General features: G+C 44.6%; 1 protein-coding gene across 1 annotated transcript in view; it reads right to left on the minus strand.

Annotated features, from left to right (window-relative positions):
- The window catches only part of KANK1 (KN motif and ankyrin repeat domains 1), a 151258-nt gene extending 135824 nt beyond the window's left edge, over window positions 1–15434 (minus strand). The window contains exon 1 of the mRNA XM_044272623.1: window positions 15267–15434. The gene's annotated coding sequence lies outside the window, so the exon portion shown is untranslated. The remainder of the gene's footprint in view (window positions 1–15266) is intronic.
- Window positions 15435–18107: the final 2673 nt, after the last annotated feature.

Here is an 18107-nt window from a genome sequence, read left to right on the forward strand (position 1 = left end):
TGATGGCACATGCTATCAGGATGGGATATGCCATCAGTGTTTAATATGTGAGGGTATGACTGTTAAGGTCACAATAGTGCTAAAAAAATAAAATAAACACTGCACCACTTCATCTACACCAGGCTTTCTGGAGAGGTTGTATGGCTGGCATATTACCTTACGACAACCCGGTCATATTCTCTTCTTGCATTGGATGCAGTTGCCTGGTGATAGGTACTATAGTGCCCACAAAAGCAGTGCCACACATCTTCCCTCTGTTCTTTTGCTCTACTTGTGATTGGGGTAGAGAACACAATACTATACTTTTATAGTTTTGGATAAAATAAATGAGCAATTATCACTGTACCTCTGACTATAATCTATGGGAGAAGGACCCAGAACTAAATACTGTATTTTCTGCACTATAAGATGCATCCAAGGTTCTACTTATTAAACTTTCCATGGTGGTTTAATAAAGTGGAGGGTCCAATATCCGTAAAATACACACTCTGCTGCATACACACCTGACCAACATGCCTATACTACACAACAGACCAGGCTGACCGCAAGTTCCAGAATTGAGGCACACTGGATTGGCGATGACGTTAAACCATCACTCAATCAGCCTGGGCAGCTCCGTGATCACGATTTAAGCGTCTTCTGGCATCCTTAAGTATGGGCAGGCTTGGGGGCAGAGACCATGAGGCTGGGTTCACACCTGAGCGTTTTACAGCGCGTTCCTACACGCTGTAAAACGCTCAACAGGCAAAAACCAATGATTCCCTATGGGCATGGTTCTCACCTGAGCGTTTTACAGCGCGTACGAACGTGCTGTAAAACGCCCTACGTCCCAAGAAGTACAGGAGCTTCTTTGGGGCGTATTGTCGCGCATACGCCTCTGTGGTCAATAGCAAGAACGCGCGTACGACGCGCGTTTCCAAATACAAAAACGCCCCAAAATACGCCCGATAAAAACGCCTGTAAACAGCGCTTATCGGATACGCTCAGGTGTGAACCCAGCCTAAGGCATCTCCACCCCTTGGGCTAGAACTCTCAGCCAGGTAGACAGGCGCACTGTGCAGGCTTCAGTTCCAGTGTATGCAAGCAGTCAAGTAGGGGGAAGAGGTAGCACGAGTCGTTGCAGAAGCAGTCACGGGGTCTGGCACTGTTGGACCACCCTGACTGTGGATTATAAGACTCAGGCACTTTTTAGCAAGTTTTATTTTCTTGCTAAAAAAGTGCGTCTTATAGTCTGCAAGAAAAATATAATAGGTTTCTAGATGAATATTTATTTTTCTCCTCAAATATGTGGTTAGGATGGTAATCAAGAGGAGCTTTCTACCCTCCTGTAATGCTTTTTCTTTAGTTACAGTAGATAAAAATACATAAGGCATTACATGATTGGTCTAAAGTGGCACACACAATTTGCCATATAGGTCTTCCTATCCATTTAGTATGCAAACTTTATTTTACATGAGCGTTTTGTTATGTCAGCATTTTCTTCTTCCAAAAACACTCTGAGAGGATAAACCAATAAGAATGGCTAGTACAACTTTTTAATTTTGTGGCAGGGGGGAAATTTAAACCTCAGCAGCCTGGCCAACAAAAATTCATTGTACGGGTCAATTACACTGTGAATAAAAGAGGTTCCCATACATACAATAGCACAGCAAACCTCAAGTATGATCTAAGCATCCTAAAGTGCCCTCCACTCTTATTCACTTACAGAGCGGTGGGCAGGACATGGAGATTACATAAACCAGTCCCATTAGGCAGCTCAAAAGCTGGTCCCTGGAAGATGAAACACTTGGGTTCATTCAGTTCTCATGAATTCATTCCACCCCGCAGTGGCATCATTTAAACCGCCAGTAACATTTGCACACATCTGACAATTCAATTCAGCTTCAGATAGTGAATCTATTGTTAGTGCTCCACATCCTAAACATCCTGCTCTATCACCATGTTAATCAAATAATAGCCAAAACGCCTCATCCCTGACCATTAAAAGATCAATAATGCCCTCCTGGAGATACTTACATTACAGCCTTCTGATTGAGGAAATTGGATAAGACTGAAATAAAATGATATAGGAGAATGGGAAAAGAAAGTTTATTTGTAATATTGTACAGCCAGACTATTAGAATTTCCTTGAACCCATTTTATGCACGAGTCCTCTGTGCTACAACGCTGAAGCCTTCAACCTGGCAACGGTCCAGGGCTTTCTGTGCCCCTCCGCATTCCTAGAAGTAGTGACATGATGGATGTCACGATTATCTGACAATCTGGAAAGCCCTGACCATTAACAGCAAAATACAGACGGGGTTGACAGAAAAAACACATTTTTTATTCAATAGAAGTGGCTCAATTGTAAATTACTATAAGAGCAAAATCATAATTACCGTACACCATCTCCACTTCGAATAACATAGAAATTGATATGAATTGTACAGTATAAGGCTCCATCCACACATCTGTAATAATTGGGCAAGTCGAACATACACTATATGGACAAAAGTAATGGGACACCTACAGGAGCTTTTATTACATCCCATTCTCAATCCATAGGCATTAATATGGAGTTTATTCCCCCTTTGCAGCTAGACAGCTTCCACTGTAAGAAGGCTTTCTACAAGATTTTGGACTGTGTCTGTGGAATATTTTGCACATTCATCCAGAACATTTGTGAGGTCAGACACTGATGTTGGAAGAGAGGGCCTGGCTTGTCCTCTCTGTCCTAGTTCATCCCTAAGGTGTCCGATGAGGTGGCGGTCAGGACTCTGTGTGGGACGGTCAAGATCTTCCACACTAACAAACTCACCCAACCAACCATGCCTTTATGGACCTTGCTTTTACACTGGGGCACCGTCATGCTGGAAAAGGGCCTTCCCCAAACCGCTCCCAAAAATTGGGAAGTGTACGATTGTCCAAAATGTCTTGGTATGCTGAAGCATGAAGCGTTCCCTTGGCTGGAACTACGGGGCCTAGGCCAACCCCTGAAGAACAACCCTATAGCATTAGCCCTCCTCCACCAAAGCAATGCAGTCAGACAAGTAATGTTCTCTTGGTATTCGCCAAACCCAGACTTAGCCATCAGACTACAAGATAGAGAAGCGTGATTGGTCACTTCACATAAAACGTTTCCACTGCTTCACAGTCTAGCGGCGGCGGTTTTTACACCACTTCAGACTTTGTAAGGCTCCTGGACCGACTTCACTGGCTGTACGGTCGCAGCCCGTTAACTTCCACATGGATGCAGTCAATGACAGGCCTCAGCACTAACAAGTCAGCAAGCAGCTTGAACCTGGACAACTCCTTTAAGATTTTTCATCACCAAACATGGCCCAAAACGTGACCATTACTAGGACAATAAGAGTCTGTTCCACTCCATGCACAATTTCTTCCACAACTACAGCTGTTGCAGTATCATTTAGCAGGGATAATTCATTATACATTGGATCCAGTTTACAAACAAGTTACTAGATTGAAGCCAACAACAAGCTTTCTCATGATTCATCGGCAGCAGATGCAGAAAAGGCGCCCACACCCAGTAGGTAGCAACGATTTGTACAATCGCTTGGCCAACACGTGTGAAAAATAATATATAAATATATAATAAACTGGGAGTAATGCTAGACCAGGGGTGAGCAACCTCCAGCTGCTGTGAAAAGACAAATTCCAGCATGTTACCTTCATTATTGCAGTTCTGAGAAATTATACATGCTGGGAGTTGCTAACCCCAGTGCTAACCAAAGGGTACCGACCTGGAGGATATGGAGATCTACAGCTATAATACGCAAGTTACTTGAAAACTGCAGTCATGAAAATTGTTCTGCTTATGGGTCACAAAGTGTCCGATTGCATTACTAGAAAGATATTAATGGGTTGTCCCATGAAAAATATTCTACAGCTTTCAAACCAACACCTGGATATGAATACTTTTGTAATTAAACATACTCAATTTCAACCTTTAACTGCCTCCTGGGCGGTGATTGAAGCAAAAAAAAAGACACGCCCCTGAGGTGCAGTAGAAAGCACACACCCTTGAGCTGCCAGTGACAGAAATCTAGTCTGGGAGTCTGTCACAAAGTTTTCATATTTTGTACTGCTTATATAGCGTTTTTGCACACACACACACACACACACACACACACACAATTATAACGGTACCTTTGTTGTTTTTGTCCCATCTAGTAAGGCTGAAAAAAGTGATAGTTATGTAAATGAGAGCATCCAAGTGCCTAGACATTAACAGTGAGCCATGGCATTAACCAGTGCATGCGTACGGCACATGTCTGTCTCTCTGCCCATAGCGGGGAGAGCACTGCGCATGCCTGGGCCCGGCATTGAAGTGTGCTGGAGAGAACTGAAGAGGATGACGCTAGATCATTATAGGGCGGTACAGAGGATACATTGAGGAGTGGTTAGGCTACTTTCAACGCTCACGTTTTGTGCGGATCTGTCATGGACGGATCCGTTCAGATAATACATCCGTCTGCATCCGTTCAGAACAGATCCTTTTGTAATATCTGTAACATAGCCAAGACAGATCCATCTTGAACACCATTGAAAGTCAATGGAGGACGGATCCGTTTTCTATTGTGCCAGTGAAAACGTAATCGTTCCCATGGACTTACATTGTGTGCCAGGACGGATCCGTTTGGCTCAGTTTCATCAGACGGACACCAAAAAACTGCAAGCAGCGTTTTGGTGTCCATCTCCATAGTGGAATGGAGACTGAACTGATGCATTCTGAGCGGATCCTTTTCCATTCAGAATGCATTAGGGCAAAACTGATCCGTTTTGAACCACTTGTGAGAGCCCTGAACGGATCTCACAAATGGAAAGCCAAAACACTAGAGTGACTTAGACGTGCAGATCACTGAAGGACCTGGGCACTTGCAGCCAGAAAGCCGCCCCTACGCACATGTGTGCCCTTATTTGCATAACTTCATAAACTTTTTTTCAGCCTTACTAGATGGGACAAAAAAAAACAAAAAACACCAAAAGGTACTGTGTGCGTGTGCGCAAGAACGCTATATAAGCAGTCAAAAACATGAAAACTTGGTGACAGACTCCTTTTAAGGTTAAATCAAACACTGATCGAAAAAAAGTCTACACAAAGAAATAAAATAATGCAATACATTGAAAAAATATGCATCAAGAAAGTAACAAAATCATTAAAGATAGCCAGGATCAACCTTATTAAACTAGATATACTGCCTGGTAGGGCTCAACATGCTGATTAAAACTATACCTTTCTTTTGTCTGTATGCTAAATAGCTGCATTTTAATTCATATGCAAATAAGCAATTAGAGCCGCAGGAGGCGGGGCTGAATCATCTGAGCACTGCTTTGTAACCCCCCCGCACTGTCTAGCCCTGTCAATCAATGGGATGAGGGAGTGTGCAGTCTCAGGGCAGAGCTGTGTCCTGGCTTATACATATCTACTGTATATGGCCTCATGCACACGTCCGTTGTTCGAGATTTTCTGCGGACCCATTGACTTTCAATGGGTCCGTCGAAAACTCGGCTAATGCACCGTTTGTCATCCGCATCCGTGGTTTCAGTCCGTCAAAAAAATGAAACCTGTCCCATTTTTTTTTTCACGGAAAACTGTTTCGCGGACCCATTCAAGTCAATGGGACCGTGAAAAAACGCGGAGGCACACAAGATTGTCATCCGCGTCCGGTTTTTTCCTATCATTTGCATGGCAAACTTGACTTGGACTTTTTTTTACTTTCCTTCATGTCTGGTGATCCTCCAAAAATAAAAGGCAGACACACAGAAACGGATCACGGAACAACGAAACCCATTTTGCGGAGCGGAACATAACGGTCAGGTGCATGAGGCCTATATGTGTATTATACACACTGTGCTTCACCACACTGACATCTGCTCAGAAAGCCAATCTACATATTACTGCTTTATTCACAGACAATATAGGATTAGAAAAGGCACCAATAATTTGTGATTGCTTATAAGCATAGAAAAAAAAAATATATATATTATATCTCTGTGGTAATGCTATAGCTTAGTTGTATACAGTGGTCTACCCTGTATGTTCGAGATCCCAGGTTCAAGTTCAAGGAGAGATGTACATTTTCTGTTATTTAAATTTCCCCTCTTATTTAAAACCCATATTAAAAGTTTATATTATAATAAATAATCTATAATCATAATAAAAAGGCCTCACTATATTGAGGATAGATCATCAGTATTTAAGTCTCGGAAAATCCCTTTTACTATTCCTTGTACTGCTTATATCCTAGCAAGACACCAAAAGACACTGCCTTCCAAAAAACAAAACACCCCTCTCCTTTACCACTGTCAGATGCCTCATAGTGGGCCTCCAGCCCCATGACCTGCCTTATCTCTGCTGCCCTGATGCATGAGGCCTAGCCCCTGATTCATCATTCCGCTTACCTCACCAGTGCATAATACAGTAAGTAGCATCACAGCAATTCTAAATTCTACTCAGTCTCAGTCTGAAAAAACTTCTTGCTGTCAATAGTTTTTCTGGCTGTAGAATAGAGAAACTCAGTGCAAGCACAATAGAAAGCAGTCCTTCAGTTCCATTGTACTAATTAACCGCCACAGAGCTCTGGTTTCTGTTATAAATGGAAGCCATAGCACAGATAGATTGGCCATACACAAATGTATATTTATCTATATGGACCCCCCATCTACCTCTCCCCAATGGCAATTGAATTGCAACATGCCTGATCCTTTTATTCTTGGAGAGAGAGCCACTGTCAGGCTCTTCTGGCTGTGATTTTTCTCCCCTCTCCCCTCTCAGAACTGACATGTGTAAGGTGGGGTCAGGAGATCTAGCAGTGACCGAAACAAGCTTTTGGCTGACAGTAATACACTATACGAGTGTATTACTGTAGTGCAGCGGCGGCATGAAGTGCACGGCGTCATAGCAACCAATGACACCCTGTGCGCTCCTGCTGTCAACAGGAATCCAGCCCGATATACCACGGACCGCTCTCGGCCGTGGAACACGGCCGTGTGCATTCGGCCTTATGCTTGATTTACACAACCTCACCTCGCAAGCAATTATCTGGAGAAAATTGATCCTTCCTGATAATTGTCCCGCTTGTCAGTGGAGGTGAAGAGCTGCATTTACATGCAGTGATCACCTCTGCTGCACGGGCTCAAGCGATAGCTACGGCTATTATTCATACTGCACAATCTGCTACCCAGAATCAAATTAATGTGCTGCAGGAAACGGCAGCACATTTACATGGGTAGATAATTGGAAACTGGTGGTCATAGTAACATTTGTTCCCAACAAGCGGCCCAAGAACCGAACGATGTAAATAGACCATAAGTTCTCTGAAATAAGTAAAAGGTCCCCTTACATGGGACGATATTACAGCAGATTGTCGGGAAGGAACAATCAACCCACAATGTGGTGTATCCCCATAAATCATTCCATCTATTAAGGTATACAGACCCAGATGGATGGCACCTTCACAACACGTGTTTCGCATCAGCTTCCTCAGGGAAGACTCCCCTGAGGAAGCTGACGTGAAACACGTGTCGGGGTGTTGTGGAGGTGCCATCCATCTGGATCTGTATGCCTTAAGGTCTTTCCAAACACTATTTGTGTGGGGATGCATACACCATAATATGTGAGCATTCCCTTAAGGCCCCTTTCACACGAGCGAGTATTCCGCGCGGGTTGAACGCATTGCACCGGCACTGAATCCTGACCCATTCATTTCTATGGGGCTGTTCACATGAGCGGTGATTTTCACGCATCACTTATGCGTTGCGTGAAAATCGCAGCATGCTCCTCTTTGTGCGTTGCGGTGCGATAATCCACGCAACGCAGGCCCCATAGAAGTGAATGGGGTTGCGTGAAAATCGCAAGCATCCGCAAGCAAGTGCGGATGCGGTGCGATATTCACGCATGGGTTCTAGGTGACAGTCTATTCACTGTATTATTTTCCCTTATAACATGGTTATAAGGGAAAATAATAGCATTCTGACTACAGAATACATAGTATAATAGGGCTGGAAGGGTTAAAAAAATTTTTTAAAAGTTAACTCACCTTATCCTCTTGTTCGCGTAGTTCGTTCCCGGTCTGTTCTTTGCTAGCTGTGGGCTTGGGCTAAAAGACCTTTGACTGACGTCAGATCACATGCTCCATCACCACGGTGATGGACCATGTGATTGGAGCATGTGATCTGACGTCACCACAGGTCATTCAGCCCAAGCCCACAGCTAGCAAAGAACAGACCGGGAACGAACTACGCGAACAAGAGGATAAGGTGAGTTAACTTTTTTATTTTTTTAACCCTTCCAGCACTATTATACTATGTATTCTGTAGTCAGAATGCTATTATTTTCCCTTATAACCATGTTATAAGGGAAAATAATACAATCTTCAGAACATCAATCCTAAGCCCGAACTTCTGTGAAGAAGTTCGGGCTTGGGTACCAAACATGCGCGATTTTTCTCACGCGAGTGCAAAACGCATGACAATGTTTTGCACTCGCGCGGGAAAATTGCACATTTTCCCGCAACGCACCCGGCTCTTATCCGGGCAAAAAACATGACGCCCGTGTGAAAGAGGCCTAAGAGGGTTGTCTGCAGTTTATGATTTTTGTCCCTCTGGAAAAAGTCAAAAAGGAGGAAAAAGATCAAGAAAACAAATACCACCACTTCAGTGTAAGAGTGGAGTGGGGTCGTAAAAGTTTGACAACCTGTAGTTAGACAGAAATGTGAAGAATCTGCATCCTGAGAAGGGAAGGGTTTATGCAAAAAAAAAAATAAAAAATTAAAATAGAGAGACTCTTGACAGATATTTCGTAGCAAGCAGACAAAGAAACTTTTCTTGTAAGTTCAGATAAAATCCCATCACTCTGCCTGGTCCTTACCTCGCACAATTCCCTTGCCCCAACAAGCTGTGAGGATGCAGAACTGGGAATTGAGTTAACCCCTTTACCCTAAGTTCACACCTGAGCGTTTTACGGCGCGTTCCTACACGCTGTAAAACGCTCAACAAGGAGAAACCAATGCTTCCCTATGGGAATGGTTCTCACCTGGGCGTTTAACAGCGCGTACGATCGCGCTGTAAAACGCCCAAACAAGTTCTTGAGCCTTTTTGGGGCGTTTTGTTGCGCGTTCCCGCACATAGATATTCGGGAACGAGCGACAATGTGTGTTCGCCTGTCTCTGTATGCGCGATTGTAAACGCCGGTACAATCGTGCATACAGAGCGCTCGTTTCAGAACGCTCAAGTCTGAACCCAGGGTTAAGATATGAAAGTAATAGGTATAGGTCTCTTTAAGGATTGCTAGGTCATATTTGCCACCCTGCTGCAGTAATGTAGCGTCTATGCCGTGGTCACACCTTTGAGTACAGTTTGTAAAGTAGAAGGTCCAGGGCTGTGGTGCAGGAACAGAGCAGAAACAATATGTATATTGGGATTTGGAAAATCTGTTAATGGAGTGGTCTCATCTGAAACATTGCTGGCATATCGCGATTCCCACCTCTAGGACCCCAAAAGGGAGCTCTCCATTCATCTCTAGCAAGTTTCAATAAAAGCCAAGCAAGCGGGCTACACCATCTTCTAAGTGCCATAGAAGTTAATGGAGAGCACATTGCGGAAGAGAAGCCATTGCTCCTTTCAGAGACAGCTGAAACAGTGCCCAACTGTTTTCGGCAGTCCCATAGGAATGAATGCAGGGTGGCCGTGAATATGCGGCTGCTCTCTTCTCACTTCGGGGATGCCGTTCTGGAGACAGGTGCGAGTCCCACCTCTGGGACCCACATCTATCTGAGATTTGTTGGCATATTGCTAGGATATGTCACCAAGGCTCAGATAAGACAACCCCTTTAAAGTGCCTCTTTCACAGAAATTGCCAAATTTAGTACTTCTGTTATTTTTGTTATAGCAGTGATGTGACCTCACCCTAAGGGCTCATACACATGACCGTACGTATTTTGCGATCTGCAAAAAAAATAAAAAAAATAAATAAATGACGGCAACTGTGTGCATTCGGTATTTTGCGGGACGGAACACCTGGCCCTTCATAGAACTGTACTATCCTTGTCCGTAATGCAGACAATAATAGGACAGGTTCTATTTTTTTTTGCGGAACGGAAATACGGACATACAGAAACAGAATGCACACGGAGTAACTTCCGTTTTTTTTGTGGATCCATTAAAGTGAATGGTTCCACATACAGTCCACAAAAAAAAAAAAATACGTTTGTGTGCATGAGCCCTAAAAGGTATATTCCAATCTGGGATTTGAACAGGCCATAAATGTCCAATAGGTGCGAGTTCAACGCATCTCAAAAATAAGGGGTCCTAACCACCGTCACATGGCTGCTTTAAATTGAGAGGTGGCAGTGCATGCTTGGCTCTCTCCATTGACTTCTATGACAATTTCTAACACAACACTGAAAAATAGTAGCCCTTTGATTATAAATTCCACCCAGGGGATAAGTGTCAGATCAGCGGAGGTCCAAACACTGGGGCCCACCGTGGTCATGAGAACGGGGACCCATACTTCCCATCTGCATGGGCAGGAGGTCACACACGTGCGCTGCCTCTCCATTCAGCTATATGGCACTGCAAGAGATAGCCGTGCACTTTTATTCTGTTATCTGTTGCAGTCCCATAGTGAAAGATGGAACGGCACATACGCACGCGTGTCTGCTGCTCAATTCGAACGCAGAGCACGGACCTCTGTGGTCAGACCCCCACCAATCACACACCCAATGGGACAACTTATCCCATGCTTAAAAGGCAAATGTTCAAATAATGCCACAACACTTTATAAACCACAGAATCCACACAAAAAATAAAACAACACGTAAAACGGACCCTCAAGTTTCTGCCATGGTTTTGCATTATGAATGTGGCATGCCCATTCAACAGGGCTAATCTGAAAGTGGACACCCGTCATGGTTTCCATGCCAAGAAAGGACACGTGCCTTCTTGACGCAGTCTGGAAATCTGTATGGACATAGGGAGACATTTATCAAGACCAGATTTTTCATCGCCTGACTTAATTCCTCCTGTACAGCTAGGAGGATGCACCAAATTTAGGCTATTTCACATCCGCTGCACTACGATCTGGCCACCAGAGCATGCCGAGAATCAGCCAGACACAAACTGCAGCGGTTTGTGCCTGGCCGATTCTCGGCATATTTGCCAGATCTCCGTCGCACCCCATTATAGTTAAAGGGGCCAAACAGGCATTACGGTTGCATCGGGCAGTGTCAGATCCAGAGAGTTCTCTGCCTGCTGAAATCCATGCCTTAGGGCTCATGCGCACAAATGTGTGATGGCTGTGCCCGTATTGCAGCCACAAACACTTCAATGGGTCTTCTATCCAAAAGATACAGAGCGGAGGCATGGTGCAAAACAGAAGCACTACAGGGCGCTCCCGCGACATTTCGGTCCATGCCTCAGCACCGCAAAAAAAATAATAATAGAACATGCTCTATTTTTCTGCGGTGTGGATGGATCGCTGACCCATTCAAGTTGAATGGGTCTGCATCTGCCAGCGCAGGCCACAGGGATGGTGCCAGTGCATTAGGGACCGCATGGACGGTGAACAGAGTCTTACGCCACAGAAAAGCAAAACAATAATTGACTTTATTCACATTTACTAGAAACTTTGCCTCTCAGGCAGAATGTGGTTAATGGAGAATCAATAAATGTCTGGAATTTGAAGCTCTGCCAAATGTATGAAGATATCAATCCATTGCATTGTAAGGGTCAACAAAGGACACAAAAGCAAAATATCTCGCATTATACGTAAAAATGGCCTGAGATGTACTGCACGATAGCAAGTCACCTACCTGCAGGGAATCAGTCACACAAGTTTATGCTAAGTCCTAATAGCTTAAAGGGATTTTCTGGTAAAATACATTTTTTTACTCAAGAGCTCACAGCCTGCCCACCGAAACAGAAGATTCATACTTACCTGCTCTCTGTTGCTCCAGTCCTCTGCGCTGCCTCCACTCTCTCCGCCTTCCGATCCCTGCACTGTTCACATCCAGCTGGCTGTGGACATGGTCACATGCACGGGTCCAGCCAATGACTTGCTTTAGAAGTGATGTGACCACAAGCAGCACGTCAGTGATGAAGCCAGTCATTGGCTGGAGAGATGCTTGTGACCATGTTCACAGCCAGCTGGATAGAAACCGTGCAGGTACCGGATGATGGAGACAGTGTGGACCAGGTAAGTATGAATGTTCTGGTTTTTAGTGGGTCATGCTGCAGAACATTTTAATAAATAAGGGGAGATTTATCAAACTGGTGTAAAGTAGAACTGGCTTAGTTGCCTATAGCAACCAATCAGAATCCACAAGAGCTGTCAAAACTTAAAGGTGGAATCTGATTGGTTGCTATGGGCAACTAAGCCAGCTCTACTTTTCATAAATCTCCCCCACAATTTTTACTGGAAAAACCCTCTTAAGTGCACGCTGACGAGTCCTGATATTCATCAGCTCCCGGCTCTCCCTGCCCTGATTAACAGTCTTTTTCTGTAACAGACACCAGCAGCAGGGAGTGAGAAGAGCCACAAGCTCATGAATATCAGAACTCATCGGCATGCGCTGGCGATGTTCAATACCGAATTTTAGCAAAACAATTGGAACAATAAAAAAAAATTAAAATAAGTGACCCCTAAGGGGACCTGTCACTAGTTTACCCTGCCCTTAGTGAAGACAGCTACAGGCTTTGTTCACATGAAGTTTTTGTCCCTTGCTGACATACTGTGGCATCCAGCACCATAGGGGTAACACTATAATAAAAATGTATCCATTAACGTATACTTTTTTTTTTGCTGGACTTGCAGGATGGAAAAGCGTAGTGTTCTACTACGTTTTTGTATCTTTTTTCTGCCCGACATATCTATTAATCTCTTAATGACCGGAGGCATTTACAATTTTTTCGTTTTCTTACTCTGAGCCCTCCCAAAGCCATAACTTTTTTTTTTTTTTCCCATTCACATATGGCTTGTTTTGCGGGACAAAATGCACTTTTTAATGGCACCATTTACGGTTTCATAAAATGTGGTCGGAAGCGGGCAAAGGGGGGGAAATTATTAAGAAAAATAAAAATAAAATATTCCACCACAGTTTTATGGGAGGGGGGTTTGTACATCATTTCCTATACGGTAAACTGATCTGTTACTTTTATTCTCTAGGTCAGTACGATTACGTCGATAACACATATGTATATAGTTTTTATTGAGTTTTAATACTTAAAGAAAAATTGGGAAAAAATAAAAAAAATTCTCATCGCCATATTCTGACCCCTATCTTTATTTTTTTGTAGTTATGTGTATAGAGCTGTGTGACAATTCATTTTTTTTTTGGGGGGGGGGGGGGCAATATCTGTACTTTTCATTGATATTTTGGTGTGTGTATGACTTTTTATAAAAAAATAAAAATTATGAGAGGTGAAGCAACAAAAACCCAGCAAATTGGCCATTTTGACTTTTTGTTAAGTTTCGCCATTTGCCACATGGGAAAAATATTTTTATATCGTAATAGTATGGGCATTTTCACACGTGGCGATGATTTTAATTTTTATATTATCACACTTTTTCTTATAGTTCCCATAGGCAAATAGAACAAGCAATCATTGGATTGCTTCTCTCATACACTCCAATGCATTAGCATTGGAACGTACAGCAGTTACAATATATTCCTTTCCACAGGCAGGGGCTCCATAGGAACCAATGTCCGGCAGATTCTGTTCATTCAGGAGCACAGAAGCTGCCGCACAATGCATCCGACTCCCCCCCCCCCCCCCCGATCTACGCCGGGGAGAGACAGAGCACACTCGGAAGAGCGCGCTTTCAGGTTTTAGTGCACCCAGATGCTGCGGTCACATTTGACCACGACATCTGAAGGGTAAAATGTCCACGACAGGCATTATTGCCGGTCGTGGACATTAGTGCCAGGTGCCTGCTGTTTAACAAATTTTTAAATGACCAGCTGCCAACATAAATTTACATCGGGCGGTCGGTAAAGGGTTAAAGTGGTTTCATCTGGGACTGTCGCCAGGATGGGGGAATCAGCAACCTACAGCACTCCAGATGTTGTGAAACTACAACTCCTCTTCACTTCTATTAGGAGTTACAAGAACAGCCAAGTAAAGTGTGCATGCTGGGAGTTGTAGTTTGACAGCAGCTGGAGTGCCGAAGGTACATGCCATCAAAGTCAGATAGGGGCAGGTCCCACTTTGGGGATCTCTAAAACTCACCAGGCATGCGCAGAGTGCTCTCCATTAATTTCTATGGGAGTCGACTGAGCGCACTTTGCTATGTTCAGCATAGAAATGAATTGAGTGAAATGCGCAGGCACCGCTTCATTCACTTCTATGGGAATCCTGGGGATAGCCAAGAAATTTTCGCCAGTCCTATAGAAATGAATAGAGGGTGGCCGCACATGCACAGCTGTTCTTCGCACACTTTGGGGGTTTTGTTCTGGTGATAGGTCCGGGTCTCAGAGAAAGAACCCACACCTGACACTGGTGGCATAGCCTAGCGCTATGCCACCAAGGTCTTAAAATGGTGATGTGAACAGCCCCTGAAACCAGTGGGAGATTCCCTCTAACTACTGACATTCAGTGGTAAGGCTCTGTTCACACCTCCACTAGCGATATCTGCAGAACAATGAAAATCACAGAAGGGTCAGATCCAGGAAATGACAGTAACCAGTCGTGTTTGTCACTTCCAAGTTCTGCCCGGGCTTCTAACAGAACCTGATGCCTCATCTAGCCCTGAGTGGAAGTGTGAACACAGCCCAACTCAGAAATGATGGATTAGTTATGTCCACGTGACCTCGTGGTATACATACACTATATAGACGCTCAGTCCATCCACTGGGAAAGCTGGGTGACAACCAGTATGGTGGACATGAGGGAGTGCTCCAAGTTTCCTAGACAGACATGCATCCTCAGATTGGATATCAAGAAGAAGAGGGGCGCTCAGGGGCCCCAAATACAGCCATAGCTGTCATCGTCCACACTATCCATAGGAATACACTCATTTAATGACTTTGACCAGACTTTTACAACCCGATTCTCATTCTCCTGTGACCCGAGTCGGGCAAATAGCGGGTAACACTGTCTGCAGGTGTCCAAACAGACAGATGTCCGGAGCAAACAGCTCCCAGCACTGCCCCCCATGTGCCTGTGACCTGCTGCTGCCCCCGTCCACCCGGCAATCACAAGCTCCTCTCCAGCCCCCGTCAGGTGGAGCTCCCGCCGCATACATACAGTACAGAGCGCTCACCACTCACCTCAGCAACTAGTTATCCCATACTAAGTGGAGGCAAAGTCCCAGGTAAGTACTGAAAGCCACTCGGCGTGCCCAGAAATCCAACCAACAGCACAGGAGCGAGGTCAGCCGTTACCGACAGCACGGCATCCTGCTCACCGCCCGGCGTGCACCTCTCTCCGGTTATCAGTCTTTGTAGCAGGAGGCACTCACTGCACATGCGCACTGGAGAGTCAACAAGCCTCCCTGCTGGCCGGAGGTTCACACGCTGGATGTGTGGGGGAGACAAGGGGAGGATGACTATGGATAGAGCTAAAGGGCAAAAGCAGTCCTGAACTGAGGGCAATATAGTCACAGATAAAGCAGTCCTGAACTGAGGTGAATATAGTCACAGATAAAGCAGCACTGCACTGAGGTCAGTATAGTTACAGATAAAGCAGTCCTGCACGGAGGTCAGTATAGTTACAGATAAAGCAGTCCTGCACCGAGGTCAGTATAGTCACAGATAAAGCAGTCCTGAACTGAGGTGACTATAGTCACAGATAAAGCAGTCCTGCACTGAGGTCAGTATAGTTACAGATAAAGCAGTCCTGCACTGAGGTCAGTATAGTCACAGATAAAGCAGTCCTGCACTGAGGTGAGTATAGTTACAGATAAAGCAGTACTGCACCGAGGTCAGTATAGTCACAGGTAAAGCAATCCTGCACTGAGGTCAGTATATTCACAGATAAAGCAGTCCTGCACTGAGGTCAGTATAGTCACAGATAAAGCAGTCCTGCACTGAGGTCAGTATAGTCACAGATAAAGCAGTCCTGCACTGAGGTCAGTATATTCACAGATAAAGCAGCACTGCACTGAGGTCAGTATAGTTACAGATAAAGCAGTCCTGCACTGAGGTCAGTATAGTCACAGATAAAGCAGTCCTGCACTGAGGTCAGTATAGTCACAGATAAAGCAGTCCTGCACTGAGGTCAGTATAGTCACAGATAAAGCAGTCCTGCACTGAGGTCAGTATAGTCACAGATAAAGCAGTCCTGCACTGAGGTCAGTATAGTCACAGATAAAGCAGTCCTGAACTTAGGTCAGTATAGTCACAGATAAAGCAGTCCTGCACTGAGGTCAGTATAGTCACAGATAAAGCAGTCCTGCACTGAGGTCAGTATAGTCACAGATAAAGCAGTCCTGCACTGAGGTCAGTATAGTCACAGATAAAGCAGTCCTGCACTGAGGGGTAGTCTAGTCACAGATAAAGCAGTCCTGCACTGAGGTCAGTATAGTCACAGATAAAGCAGTCCTGCACTGAGGTCAGTATAGTCACAGATAAAGCAGTCCTGAACTTAGGTCAGTATAGTCACAGATAAAGCAGTCCTGAACTTAGGTCAGTATAGTCACAGATAAAGCAGTCCTGCACTGAGGTCAGTATAGTCACAGATAAAGCAGTCCTGCACTGAGGTCAGTATAGTCACAGATAAAGCAGTCCTGCACTGAGGTCAGTATAGTCACAGGTAAAGCAGTCCTGCACTGAGGTCAGTATAGTCACAGATAAAGCAGTCCTGCACTGAGGCGAGTATAGTCACAGGTAAAGCAGCACTGTACTGAGGTCAGTATAGTCACAGGTAAAGCAGCACTGTACTGAGGTCAGTATAGTCACAGGTAAAGCAGCACTGTACTGAGGTCAGTATAGTCACAGGTAAAGCAGTCCTGCACTGAGGTCAGTATAGTCACAGGTAAAGCAGCACTGTACTGAGGTCAGTATAGTCACAAATAAAGCAGTCCTGCACTGAGGTCAGTATAGTCACAGATAAAGCAGTCCTGCACTGAGGTGAGTATAGTCACAGATAAAGCAGTACTGTACTGAGGTGAGTATAGTCACAGATAAAGCAGTCCTGAACTGAGGTCAGTATAGTCACAGATAAAGCAGTCCTGCACTGAGGTCAGTATAGTCACAGGTAAAGCAGCACTGCACTGAGGTCAGTATAGTCACAGGTAAAGCAGTCCTGCACTGAGGTGAGTATAGTCACAGATAAAGCAGTCCTGCACTGAGGTCAGTATAGTCACAGATAAAGCAGTCCTGCACTGAGATCAGTATAGTCACAGATAAAGCACCACTGCACTGAGGTCAGTATAGTCACAGATAAAGCAGTCCTGCACTAAGGTGAGTATAGTCACAGATAAAGCAATCCTACACTGAGGTGAGTATAGTCACAGATAAAGCAGTCCTACACTGAGGTGAGTATAGTCACAGATAAAGCAGTCCTGCACTGAGGTGAGTATAGTCACAGATAAAGCAGTCCTGCACTGAGGACAGGATAGTCACAGATAAAGCAGTCCTGCACTGAGGTCAGTATAGTCACAGATAAAGCAGTCCTGCACTGAGATCAGTATAGTCACAGATAAAGCACCACTGCACTGAGGTCAGTATAGTCACAGATAAAGCAGTCCTGCACTGAGGTCAGTATAGTTACAGATAAAGCAGTCCTGAACTGAGGTGAGTATAGTCACAGATAAAGCAGTCCTGAACTGAGGTCAGTATAGTCACAGATAAAGCAGTCCTGCACTGAGGACAGGATAGTCACAGATAAAGCAGTCCTGCACTGAGGTCAGTATAGTTACAGATAAAGCAGTCCTGAACTGAGGTGAGTATAGTCACAGATAAAGCAGTCCTGCACTGAGTTCAGTATAGTCACAGATAAAGCAGCACTGCACTGAGGTCAGTATAGTCACAAATAAAGCAGTCCTGCACTGAGGTCAGTATAGTCACAGGTAAAGCAGCACTGCACTGAGGTCAGTATAGTCACAGGTAAAGCAGTCCTGCACTGAGATCAGTATAGTCACAGATAAAGCAGTCCTGCACTGAGGTGAG

The sequence above is a fragment of the Bufo gargarizans genome, chromosome 1 (genome assembly GCF_014858855.1).
Source record: "Bufo gargarizans isolate SCDJY-AF-19 chromosome 1, ASM1485885v1, whole genome shotgun sequence".
Lineage (NCBI taxonomy): Eukaryota > Metazoa > Chordata > Amphibia > Anura > Bufonidae > Bufo > Bufo gargarizans.